This window comes from Clupea harengus, chromosome 16, assembly GCF_900700415.2.
Source record: "Clupea harengus chromosome 16, Ch_v2.0.2, whole genome shotgun sequence".
Taxonomy (NCBI): domain Eukaryota; kingdom Metazoa; phylum Chordata; class Actinopteri; order Clupeiformes; family Clupeidae; genus Clupea; species Clupea harengus.
The window spans coordinates 16,591,326-16,603,098 of NC_045167.1; positions in this window are offsets into that span (position 1 = coordinate 16,591,326).

Here is an 11,773-nt window from a genome sequence, read left to right on the forward strand (position 1 = left end):
GCTGTGTAAACCACTATCTTTTCCCCCAGTCCACTGACTAAGGCTCCTCACATTAACCTGCTCATTTTGGCCATGGCGAGCCACACAAAATATATCAATTTTGTTATTTATCATCATCACTTTCAACAACAACAACAATAATGGTCAATGTAATGCATGCAATACTTTTAACAACAATGATGCGAACAGTCCAAATCATCATATCGTGTGCAATGCAAATATCAACTGACATCTTATCAACTGTCGATTATTTCCAAGAACCTAAATAATTTTGTAGTAATATTAGAGTTTATTTAATGATTTATTTAATTAATTTGTCATTGCAACAATTTCAATTTAGTAATGTTTCACATTATTTCACTGGCTAGTGAGGAAATTGGATATGGCTACTGGATAACACCATGTAACAAGTACAACAACAAACAAAAAATGCTATAACCATCATAAAATAATGACAAAACTCACTACAGGCTAGTGTGATGGTCTTAAAACATACCGTTAGTGCAAAATAGTGCTGACAAGATCTCATTATCTTTATGAAATAAAACCTTTTGAGAGCTTAAATATTTAGCTTTAACCAGAACTTATGGCCTTTGCCCTAATGTTCATTAAAAAAAATAACAGTGGCAGTGTAAAAAACTAAGCTGCACTGTAATAAAAAGTCATCATCAAGTCATCATCTCCTGTAAGTGAAGATGTCGACGGATGCGTTCGCCAAAGCACTCAATGTGTACAACCTCGTTGCACTGGATGTGCACAGCCTCGTTGCACTGGATGTGTACAGCCTTGTTGCACTGTCATTGTGTCACAGCCATAGACACAAGCATCAGTGCCACTCCTTGACAGAACACACTGCTTGAGAATCCTTCTCCTCTGAGAGTGTTTCTCACCCTCATGCTCAGATGTGGCTCTGTGCAGTAGTGGTTGAGGAGTACTCCTTGCTGTCACTAGGGTAACTAGTTCCTGTGCCTGGTCCTCTAGCCACTCTTTGTAGCCACTATTTTCCTTGGCTGTCAGTGTTTTTTTTCTTCTCCAGGATGCCTTGTAGCAATGTTTGCATTGTAGCATCTGGCTGCTAGTAAAAAGTAAAGCCTCCTTCACCAATTCTCTGAGTAACGGTTGAACCGATAATATTCATCTATTACCACAAACCACAAAGCCATTCACCTCATAGAGGGACTGAAATTGACTGGAGAGGTTTTTGAGAAATCTTAGTTTCCGCATCTTGTCACTGCAGTCCACGTCATGTGCTTGGTTATCTAGTAGGTGGTGTAAGTTCAACAGGGTAATCAGATCAGTATCATGAAATCGGTCTCATAAAATCAGTAATCATTAATTTTGGTGTTAAATATTTTATAATTAAATTACTAACTTGCATTATCAGGCAGGTCAATCTTTACCCCTGGCTTGCGGTGATACTCACTCTTGTGGCGTGGGTCTAAGTTTCCTTGTTTTCCAGTCATCTAATACATGCATTTCGCCTTCTCCACCTGTCATCTCAATCATCAGACATCATCTAAAATTCCATCCCATCCGTCTTTATGTTTGAATTAAAAGTAAATAGTACTGACAAGACCACAGGGCCCCTCTGCACTATGTGAAGTTTTTTTGAGTGTTAATGTTTGAATTAAACACTTTTTTAATTAAAAGAGTCCAGTGATGCCTCTTAATGCTCTCTAATTTTCTGCTGCCCCAGTGGAAACAGAAGTGAAGATCACATCAGTCATCTGTGATCACACTCAGCTACTTTAAAACGAGGCACTTTTTAAAACTGAACAAAAATGACAAAAACACTTTAAAAAACACTAATGATGGCCTTCAGGATATTTTTAAGAAGTCTCCCGTATATCTGTTGTCATAAGAAAATCTAAACCCAGTCAAAGGTCTATATCCAATTATTGATTTAAATGACTAAATTAATGAGATGAAAATGCAGTATGTCTAATAACATGCAGATATTATAGAATTCCCCATTAGATATGTAAAATCCATGCAGTACACTGATAAAAAGGAAAGTCAAGAATATACACATAGTAAAGCAATGCCAAATTAACTCCCTTACAAATTTGTCTCTCTTACCATTCTTTTCTCATTCCCTCGTGTTCCAAGGCAAACACACAATTAGTAGTTAGCCTTAGCACACATACACACACACACACACACACACACACACACACACTAACACCCACACACACACAGGAAGAGAGAGAGAGATAGAGAGAGAGAGAGAGAGAGAGAGAGAGAGAGAGAGAGAGAGAGAGAAAGAAACATTCATAGAGGCACATGTGACATTCACCCTGCAACATATGATTCATCCAACAGTTTTAACTGTTATTCCTCACAACTGGAATAAGAAACAGTACAGAAACTGCTCTAGAATTACAGTGCTAGCCTTAGCACACACACACACACACACACACACACACACACACACACACACACACACACACACACACACACACACACACACACACACACACACACACACACAGTGCTAGTGGCATTCTTCTCATTTGCTGTTACTTGTCACTCACTCCAGAGTTGAGCCAATTAAACAGGTTGTGTCTGTTTCTGTGAGATTTCTGTTTCACTCACTAGATCCACAGTATCATATTCTTATATGCAATGTCATTGCTCTGAACTCAGATTGTTTGCTGTGAGTGAAATCATCTTTTGTCATGTTCCTGTGAGCTTAAAGAAATGTTGTGGGCCTTGGACCACCTCTTTCTAAGAGAACTTTCAAAGGATCTGTATGAGACAGAATCTAAAAATTATTTTTAATTAATTTTTTTAAGTAAAAAGATATCTTCTTTACATCAGACAATGTCCACCCTTACACAATATACTATGGAGTATATTGTGACCTTACTTATACACTGCCTCACACACACTATACGTTTCAAAAGAAATGGCATTTTGAAAGTAGGTTTTATAAATTGATTGCATTTACAGGGGATATTTAAAGTGCCGCATGTTGTATAGAGTCTTTCAATCTTTCCCGGAACGGAGCAAATGTACTGAGGACATGAACTGTACAATCGAACAAAAAGGATCAGAGACACATACCAGGGCCGTAGGTGGATGGGGTGGGGTTCTCCATAATGTGGACCTTTTTTAGTGTGTGCGCACAACCACAGAAACACATATTTAAGAAGAATATTACCAGAGAGCGCTATGATCATAGTAGCAGAATCTTGCCCTGTATTTTATTTTGTACATATCCTGTAAAATTCTTTGCACTTGATTGTTTTTTTTTAGTTAGTTATGCACAGGAAAAGATGCTGAATTCTTCATGCTATTGGTTGGGGACTTTCTACAGTAGCCAAACCTCTCACTGACACATGCAAGTACTCATACCCAACAACCTAGTATCATAGTAACAGGATGCACTACAACCATCATAAAAATAGTTGACAAAACCCTCTCGGGTTACGGTAAGGGCCTTAGGTGCCCAAACACCTTGCGATATTCGTGTAATACGTGCCCCGAGTAGTCTGTGAGGGCCTCAGCCATAAACACTAACTTGCTTCTTCAGCAGCCTTAGACAGCTCCTCTAAAGCTCCTTTGAGTGACTGTCCTCGAAAAAAACAAAATCCAACAGAAGAGTTGTGATTGATTTAGCTACAAAGCCTCTAACACCTATTTATACTGGTCTTATGTGTGCTTGCCGACCTCGTTCCCTTGCTTCCAGCTCCGCACACTTAAGCTTCTTTCTCTCTTTCTTCTTTCTTTCCCTCCATCGCATCTTCAAAGGGAACAGTTCACTCCATAAGTAAACAGAGTGCTCGCACTTAGACTACTACACCATGTCTGGTTTCAGCAGTCACATCAATGCACTCTGGAACTTGAAGTTGCCTTCTGACATCAGCCAGCAATCTACAATCCTGTGCTTTGCCTCATTTACCAGTACTGTTTGTACATGCCTGGTGTCCATTTAAAAAAAACCTGATTGTCTCCATGAATAGCGACCCAGGATCAAGCTAGTTTTACAACCAGACAGACAATGAGTCAACAACCAAACACAGCTTGCCGCTTCCGTCTTCACCCACCGACTGACGGAGGTTCAATGAATTTACAGTAATACGGTTAGCATCCATAGGACACAGTTCTCTCAAGCTTCTCAACATTATGGAGTTCATCCATTGCCCAGTATCCACACTGCTGCTCGTCTAGTTTCCTCTATTTGCTAACAAGGCTGACTACTATCAGGCTCCTCTCTAGCAATGTAGACCCCATGCTTTCCAACCGTCACCTAACCCAAACCCTGATCTTCCATTCAGTACCTGTGCAATGACATCCCTATGCTGTAATGTGCCTTGTGCATGTTGAACCCCGTGGGAATGAGAAATTACAAGGTCAAAGTAGTGTCCACTGCAGTGCAATATAGACTGACTTTGGTGCATCCTTCTTAATAATAGCCTGGACTCCAACACTGCTCATGTTACTTGCACCATTCTAACCTTGACCTCTGTAATTGGATATGTCGACGCAGAGGTCGCTCAAAACTTCCTTGAATGGTATCGTGTTGCCTGGTAATCCTTGTCATTGTAAACAATTCTACCAACTCCTCTCTGATGATCTCATTTTTCTCATCAAACCGTGTGCACAGTGGTGGCATGAGCTCAGTGTTGTGTAATGTCACTTCATCAACCAGAATTGAATAAATATCGGCATCTTTGATCTCATCAGCCGGGCCAGACTGCATAATTTTCTTTTCAGTTACATCAGTCATCTCATTCTGTGTCTGCAGTGAGAGGTAGGTGGCATTTCCCAACTTTGGTTTCTCCAGGTCATGTTTCAGAAAGTCATCATGGTTTGCAAGTAATCTCATGGGAGCAAGGAAGTTTCCTGGGTTCCCACCTTCACTGTATAACTGACCACCAATACAATGGCGGCTACAGTAGAGTGATGCCTCTGCTACTTACTTCAGTATGTATCTGTTTTTGGTGATGTTGGATGAACCATTTTCTGTCCAAAATAATTGAGACTTGATTTATATGCTTTTCAGTCAACTGGATAAATGGCTGAGCTGGCCGCAAGGCTGCTTGATTTGGCATGCTTTACCTATATGGCTGCTGATTACCTCAGACATTTTGTGCCATTTTATGAAAGGAGGATTGACTTAAGCATGACTTAAACGTGTGTTGTTGGAATGTTGGTTTTAAAATAACAAGAGTTCCATAATGTTGACATGTATTACATGAATTAACAAGTGAATTAATGTATTTATTTATTTGTTTGGAGCAGTATGTTTCTTAAAATCACATTCATAAATAAAATACATTAATAGTTCATCTGCATTATTTTACAAAATCAGCAAAGACCCTATACCTGATTGGTGTGGCGGTGTGTCTAATGTTGCAGGATCCTGAGGTATTTCTTCTCTTCGAGATTTTCCAGGTTCTCTTAATCTTAATTATGATCAGTATAGCCGATGTCTTGCTATATGGAGGCCTTGGGTAGAGACAGACCACAACCAGAGAAACAGAGGAAACCAGAATCACCTGTTCTCTTCAATGCAAAATGCACGTCTTGTATGTACCGTTCTTTAAAAATACTTTTCGAAAATACTGTGGAAGTGGAAAAATACAACACTAGACAACGAGTAAACTATATTGGGTAGTATTAGCCTTCTCATGAGGTTTCCTTCACAAGACAAATGAAGATGTGCTTTGCACTGAGGGTCAGATTAAAAAAATGAATTCAAAATTGTAAAACAGAAAAAATGAAAAATAAACTGCCTTATAGCAGGAGAGATAAAAGGCCGATGTTAAGTGTTAATAAAGGAGATAAAGAGCAGTGAAGTAAAGTGCTTTGACCTTTCTTTTTTTTTAAAAAGAAGCGTTGGTTTTGTTTTCCCGTCATCTTCTAAGATTACTAAGGAGCTTTGTCTAAAGAAAAGAGGGATATTTCTGACTGGAACCTAGGAGGACAAATCGAGCAGATAGGCATCAGTTACTATCAAATCACATTAAAAATGTAAGTACACAGCATACCTTTGTGAGACCATTTGTTTGGCCACAGGGAAATATCTGTGTGTGGTGTTTAATACTGAATGATCAATAATTATAGATCAAGATTATGCTATCCATTGTGGCCATGAATGATGACAGGTTTAGTGTTTCCTCTAGACCTTCTCAAATGAAGTCTAATATATATCTTGTGTCGATTTAACATCATGCGCATGATAATACCCATGATTTGTTCATTTATTTCTAATCTATTAGTCAAATATGTACATAGCACGTGCTGAAGTCTAAACTACCCCTTTGTGTCTTGTGGTGGTGGGGAAGAACAGTGAGTAGATGGCTCTTGTTGAATTAAACAATTCCACTCACACAGTGTTTCTGATCATTAAGATATATTTAGTCAATGCAATACACTATAGTATTCCCAGATTTGTTTTTGAGTTGATTCAGTCTAACTTGTGTAACACTGGTGTAACACTAAAATGATACTACGGTGGAATTCCTTTGTGATTTCAATCACAGTGCAGTGTTATTTTCCACATCTAAAAAAAAAAAATCCCTTTAAAAGCATGAGCTTTTAACTACAATGGCTCTTAACTTGCCCTAGGAAACATGGACTGGATCTTTCCTCCCCGCTTTCCCTTCGCTGTCAGTAATCTCTCGAGTTTCATTCAGCTTGTGTTTACGCCCCCACCTCTGTGGATCACAGTTGAGTCCTTAGGGGACAGAGGATAATGGCGGCTCATGATGGGTCCTTATGACAACTCCATAATCGAGTGTCTGACATCAAGCCATGACCAAGTGTGTGTGGGAGGGGGGAACTGTATTTGTTAACTGTGTGAGAGCCACAACAGACAGCTGGTGGGTTTTGCTGCATGGAAGGAAGATGAGTGAAGAGGTTAGGCTTCAGCCCTTCCCCACCGTAATTACAGCCATTCAAGACATGTTTTTATCGTACATATGAGGAAGTAATTTATCTTATGTAATCTCAGCAAAGTGGCACTTCAGTGTTTTTGTTACGTTACACATATGGTTTGATGAGGTGGATGATTGTGTGCACAATATACATGCTACCGGTAGAATGTAAGGAGTGTGTGTGTGTGTGTGTGTGTGTGTGTGTCTATGTAAGTTTCCATGATGGTCTACTTTTAGATGGTGTGGAGAGTGTTTGAACAATGTACAATTTTGTACCAAGCTGTGTATGTGTCTGTTGAGTGTGTGTGCAGGTAAATGTGGTGATGTGTGTGTGAATGTGTGTGTAAATACAACATAGAGCCCCTCCCCCTGTGCGTGCGTGCGTGTGTGTGTGTGTGTGTGTGTGTGTGTGTGTGTGTGTGTGTGCGCATGTGTGCGTGCACATGTGTGCACAAGGACTCAGACGTTTAAACGTCTATATGACTTCCCCATTTCAGAAATCAAGCAGTGTCCTGCTTTACACATCTGTCTGACCCACTGTAAAGTGTGTCCCTTCCTGCTACCTGCAGTGAGTGATGGCCATGGTACAGCCCCCAGGCAAAGACAGACAGGTCTATTCATCCATATCCAGTTTCCTCCTTGTGGCTATCCAGCCATGCTGTGGCACTCCGTCAACCACCCGTTTACCTTCATGCAGCTGTGATGTGTTTGTCTGGGTCATTTTCCCTTTACAAGACCTGCAGTGGAAGGTTAGACGGGGATGGATGGGAAAGTGTGCCACCTCTCATTGGTCATGACCTGGATATCTCCTCTGGCCCACATCTAAGTCAATGGAGGGGTCAGGAGCCACGGCTGGGAGGAGTCCACTCCACTCATGCAGGAGTCAAACCTCCTGCTGATAGACCAGGCTCCTTAAACTAGGACAAGACACAAACATGTCTCAGACCACAGGAAATGGAAAATCGTCTAGGTTAATAAAATCGCAAGAATGAGCAGACAACACTGCAAATGTGAATTTACTAAATACATTTGGCACTACTTGTATTCATTGCATATACCAACTGTTTTCTCCTCTACATCTCTGCAGTACAATGTGAACCTCGCTGAATTGTACTGTCTGTCTTGATATGTCTTGATATTCACAGCTTTTAAAGTATGTTTTTCTTGGTAACTTGGTTTCGTAGGTAACTAAAATACAACATAAATTTGAATGGACAAGACAACTTAATGCCCAGGTTTACATACTCAACTCTATTAGCAATGTTATCATCAGTGTTATTGGAACTATGATAATTAGCTAATTAGCAATATATGTGCTGGTCAAACATGCCATTGGCTGTCTAGCATCAGGCTCTACACAATCAGCCTGATTGCCTGAACATGTAACTGGGTCACTGTAAGAGACAACAGATGAAGAGAAAAATGCATTGACAAACAGGTGCCTCTTTTGGGTTCTGAGAATGTTAAGCATATGTCAGCACCCTCCTCCTGTTTGTTTATTTTTATTCTGCAAAGAAAGAGGGGCTTGGAATTTTTGAAGCAGTCTTCCACATTGGAACCTCCTAGAGTGAAAAGAGTTGTCAAGAGAAAATGGATGCAAAATAACTGAAATATACTAAAATAATTCCACATGAATACATCTAAATGGAATTATCTCTCTGATACATACACACACACTTTAAATCACTTCATACTCATATGTGTGTTTTGTATACCAGTGGCAGTTGACTAGTTTTATATCAAATAGTGGGGGCATTTTTGAAAGTTAATGATGTACATTAGTATGCTGGATTGTACATTACAGTGTTATAAGGTGCATTAGTAAGTGCATTTGTGGTAAAGTCAAATACATCGATTCACTGACTCATTGCAATATTGTTATTCAAAGTCCATGAAAAACAAAGGTGCATTTAAAGGTTTGCACTGATTGCATTGCATTGATTTAATAAAAACATAAAATCCACATATTGTTAGAAATATTGTCAGTCATCGCAATTGATTTGCCTATTCACTCCATGTGACATTCATCCATCCTTATTTCAGGAAATGTTTGCGTTTAAAAGAATAAGAAAACATGTATTGGTCTTTTGTTATGAGATGCGTTGCTAATATTTTGAAAGTGGAAATTGGTTGTGTGTGTGTTGCTGATATGATACGTTATCCTTAGCTAGACAGCTAGCTTCCTGGTATAGCATAGACAGGTAAGTAAGCACCAGGTGCCTTGCTCAAATAAATGCAAGGTTGGTAAAAAAAATTGTCTAGCTTTTCCCTAATTGTGGCATTCCAGACAGAAACAATTGAAATCAAGTGCCTGGAGGTGAAAAAAGCATATCACAAAACTCCTCACCCTTAAAGGTAGATGTACAGTATGTGTAGTCACCAATGATTGTGTAGCAGGTGTCCCACTATTTCCATGTATCACTTCTTATCTTGTGAAGGGCAAAGAAAGGGAAGCATGACACAGAGGAGGCTAAAGTACATTCACCTTCCCATGTTGTTCTGATCTATTTGAAATACATGCAGCCTCTCTGGACCAAAATAATAGTGATGCTTTGATAGTAAACAATGAATACCTGATCAAACTTATGCACTAACAGTTTTCTTCTAGTGGAAAACTTGCTTTTGTGAGATGCTATTTAAAACACACACACACACACACACACACACACACATACACACACACCTCGCAGGAGGGTTTGTACACAAGAAATGATAAAACAACATGGCCCATTTTTGACAGTAAACACGGGTTGGGAGAGTGTCACACAGCCTGTCACATATACACCCTGGTCCACCCACTCACTCACTCAACTGTCATTCTCAAACAGAAAGAAAAGAACCATTGCTTGATCTCTAATCACAGAAATGCCCACTCTTATCTTTGGCACATTCTCCCAACCTGTGGCCAAACCTGGTACCTAACATCTAGGCAGTGCGTACTCATGAGCTGTGATGTTATGCCACATCTAAGAACAGCTAAGGGTAGCAAATCAGTTACACAGTGACAGGTAAAACAGCGTTATTGAAGCTTGTAACCCACATATTATATGCATCAGATACACTGACAGGATGTAGAAAAAGAACAATACACATTATGTCCATAGACGTATACATCTCCAAGTGTACAGTGAGCACATCGTGAAATTGTCAGAGCATGCAAGAGCTCGGAATGGATAAGTATATATGATTTTCAAGATGAAATCAGAATGTTTCAACACTTTAAAAGCAGTGCTTCCATAGCCACAGCCTCTTAAAAAAAATAGGATGTCTGTGTGTGTGTATGTAAGGTCTTTTTTGGTGTGTGTGTGTGTTCATATGCACCTTTATCTTTTATAATATAGATCAGGTAACCACAACAGCATGCACAGTGGAGGTGGGAAAATGGCCCCTGACAAGAAGCTTGCTAATGTTGTGATGGTAGCTGATAGATTACCCCTGCAAAAGGCTTACCCCAAGGTTTCTTTTGAATAAAGCTTATCATTAAAGTCCATTCAAATTATAATTATAATCAAACTGTGATATGTTTTTTGAGCTAAGGTGTAGTGTGTATTATCCTGGCTAGGGGTGTACATGGTTGGGACGCTGCCACGTGTACCACAGCTCTCCAACAGTTTTTTCATATTAATCATTTATTGATACTGAGGTTAATGAATTGTTCATGCATCACTTTAGCATTACAACTTTTCAAAGTTAAAACCACTTCACATAACATTTTAGAACTAAAGTTATTGAAAATCCATGTGGGAAAAACTACATCCAAAAAAAACACTTTTTTTCTATTTTATGGGAAACTGCATGGGCTCTTGGTTGAAAGAGCCCACCCAAGCTCACGTAATCGAGGCTGTAAGTGACTTCCACTTCAATTAGAAAACACATTAATTACTCATTCTGGAGTCATTTGTGTTGTCAGATTTGAAGTTGGACTCTCTGAAAATGGCTTGTCTCAAACAATTAAGTCAATAAAAATGAACTTAATTCAATTAAGGCAAAGTGATGTCTCATGTGTTGGCGGGTTATTGTAATTAAAGACTGGCGAAATTGGGCGTTATTGATGGCTGTCCTTATGGAGTCACGGCACTGTGGTAGTGAGCCAAGATGAGGCAGTTGCCATTTAGAGAAATTTGAGATAATGAGTGATAACCTGGCAACTAAACATGCTCCATCGCCAACAGCGGAGTCTGTGTGGATGTACAATGTTGCAGGCTGAAAATATTCCCATCTAGAGTGCTGCATTTACATTGAAGCTGCATTCCGCTGATGTTCTGAACTCCCTGGCCTTATTCAGTATTACATAAGTCCAGGGCTCTTTGTGACCCATTAGGTGACCATAATTCATCAAGCTAAATCAAGCAGGAGAAATGCACTGAATCCTCTCCAGTCCACTGCAAGCACGACTTCACGTTGAGATATTCCAGAAAAATAAGAAAGACAAAAAAATAAAAATAAATAAATAATGTTTAGGCTGAACATGGTTACCTAGACCAGGGGTTTTCAACTGGTTTTGTCCCAGGGACCACCATTCTGACCAGAAAGTAATCCGCGGCCCACTGATTTTTATAGTCCCGTACCCTTCTTTTTCATGTTTGTAACCGCCGCCACGCCCCCTCCCCCCGCACACATATTCTGCCTATAATACTTGTCAGTGTAATTTCTTCGCTGAATATTGGTCTACATCAGTATTTTCGGCAATGCGACTTGGCTATTCAGACATAAATATGTCGACGGGCCCAGGTATATTTATAAAAATAAAAAAAGTCAATGGTGAACTGATCAACATAGGCTCATGTCGCGGACCCCCTGCAATGCCGTCGCGGACCACCAGGGGGCCACGGACCCCTGGTTGAAAACCCCTGACCTAGACCACACACTAGGTACTGTATATCAGTGAC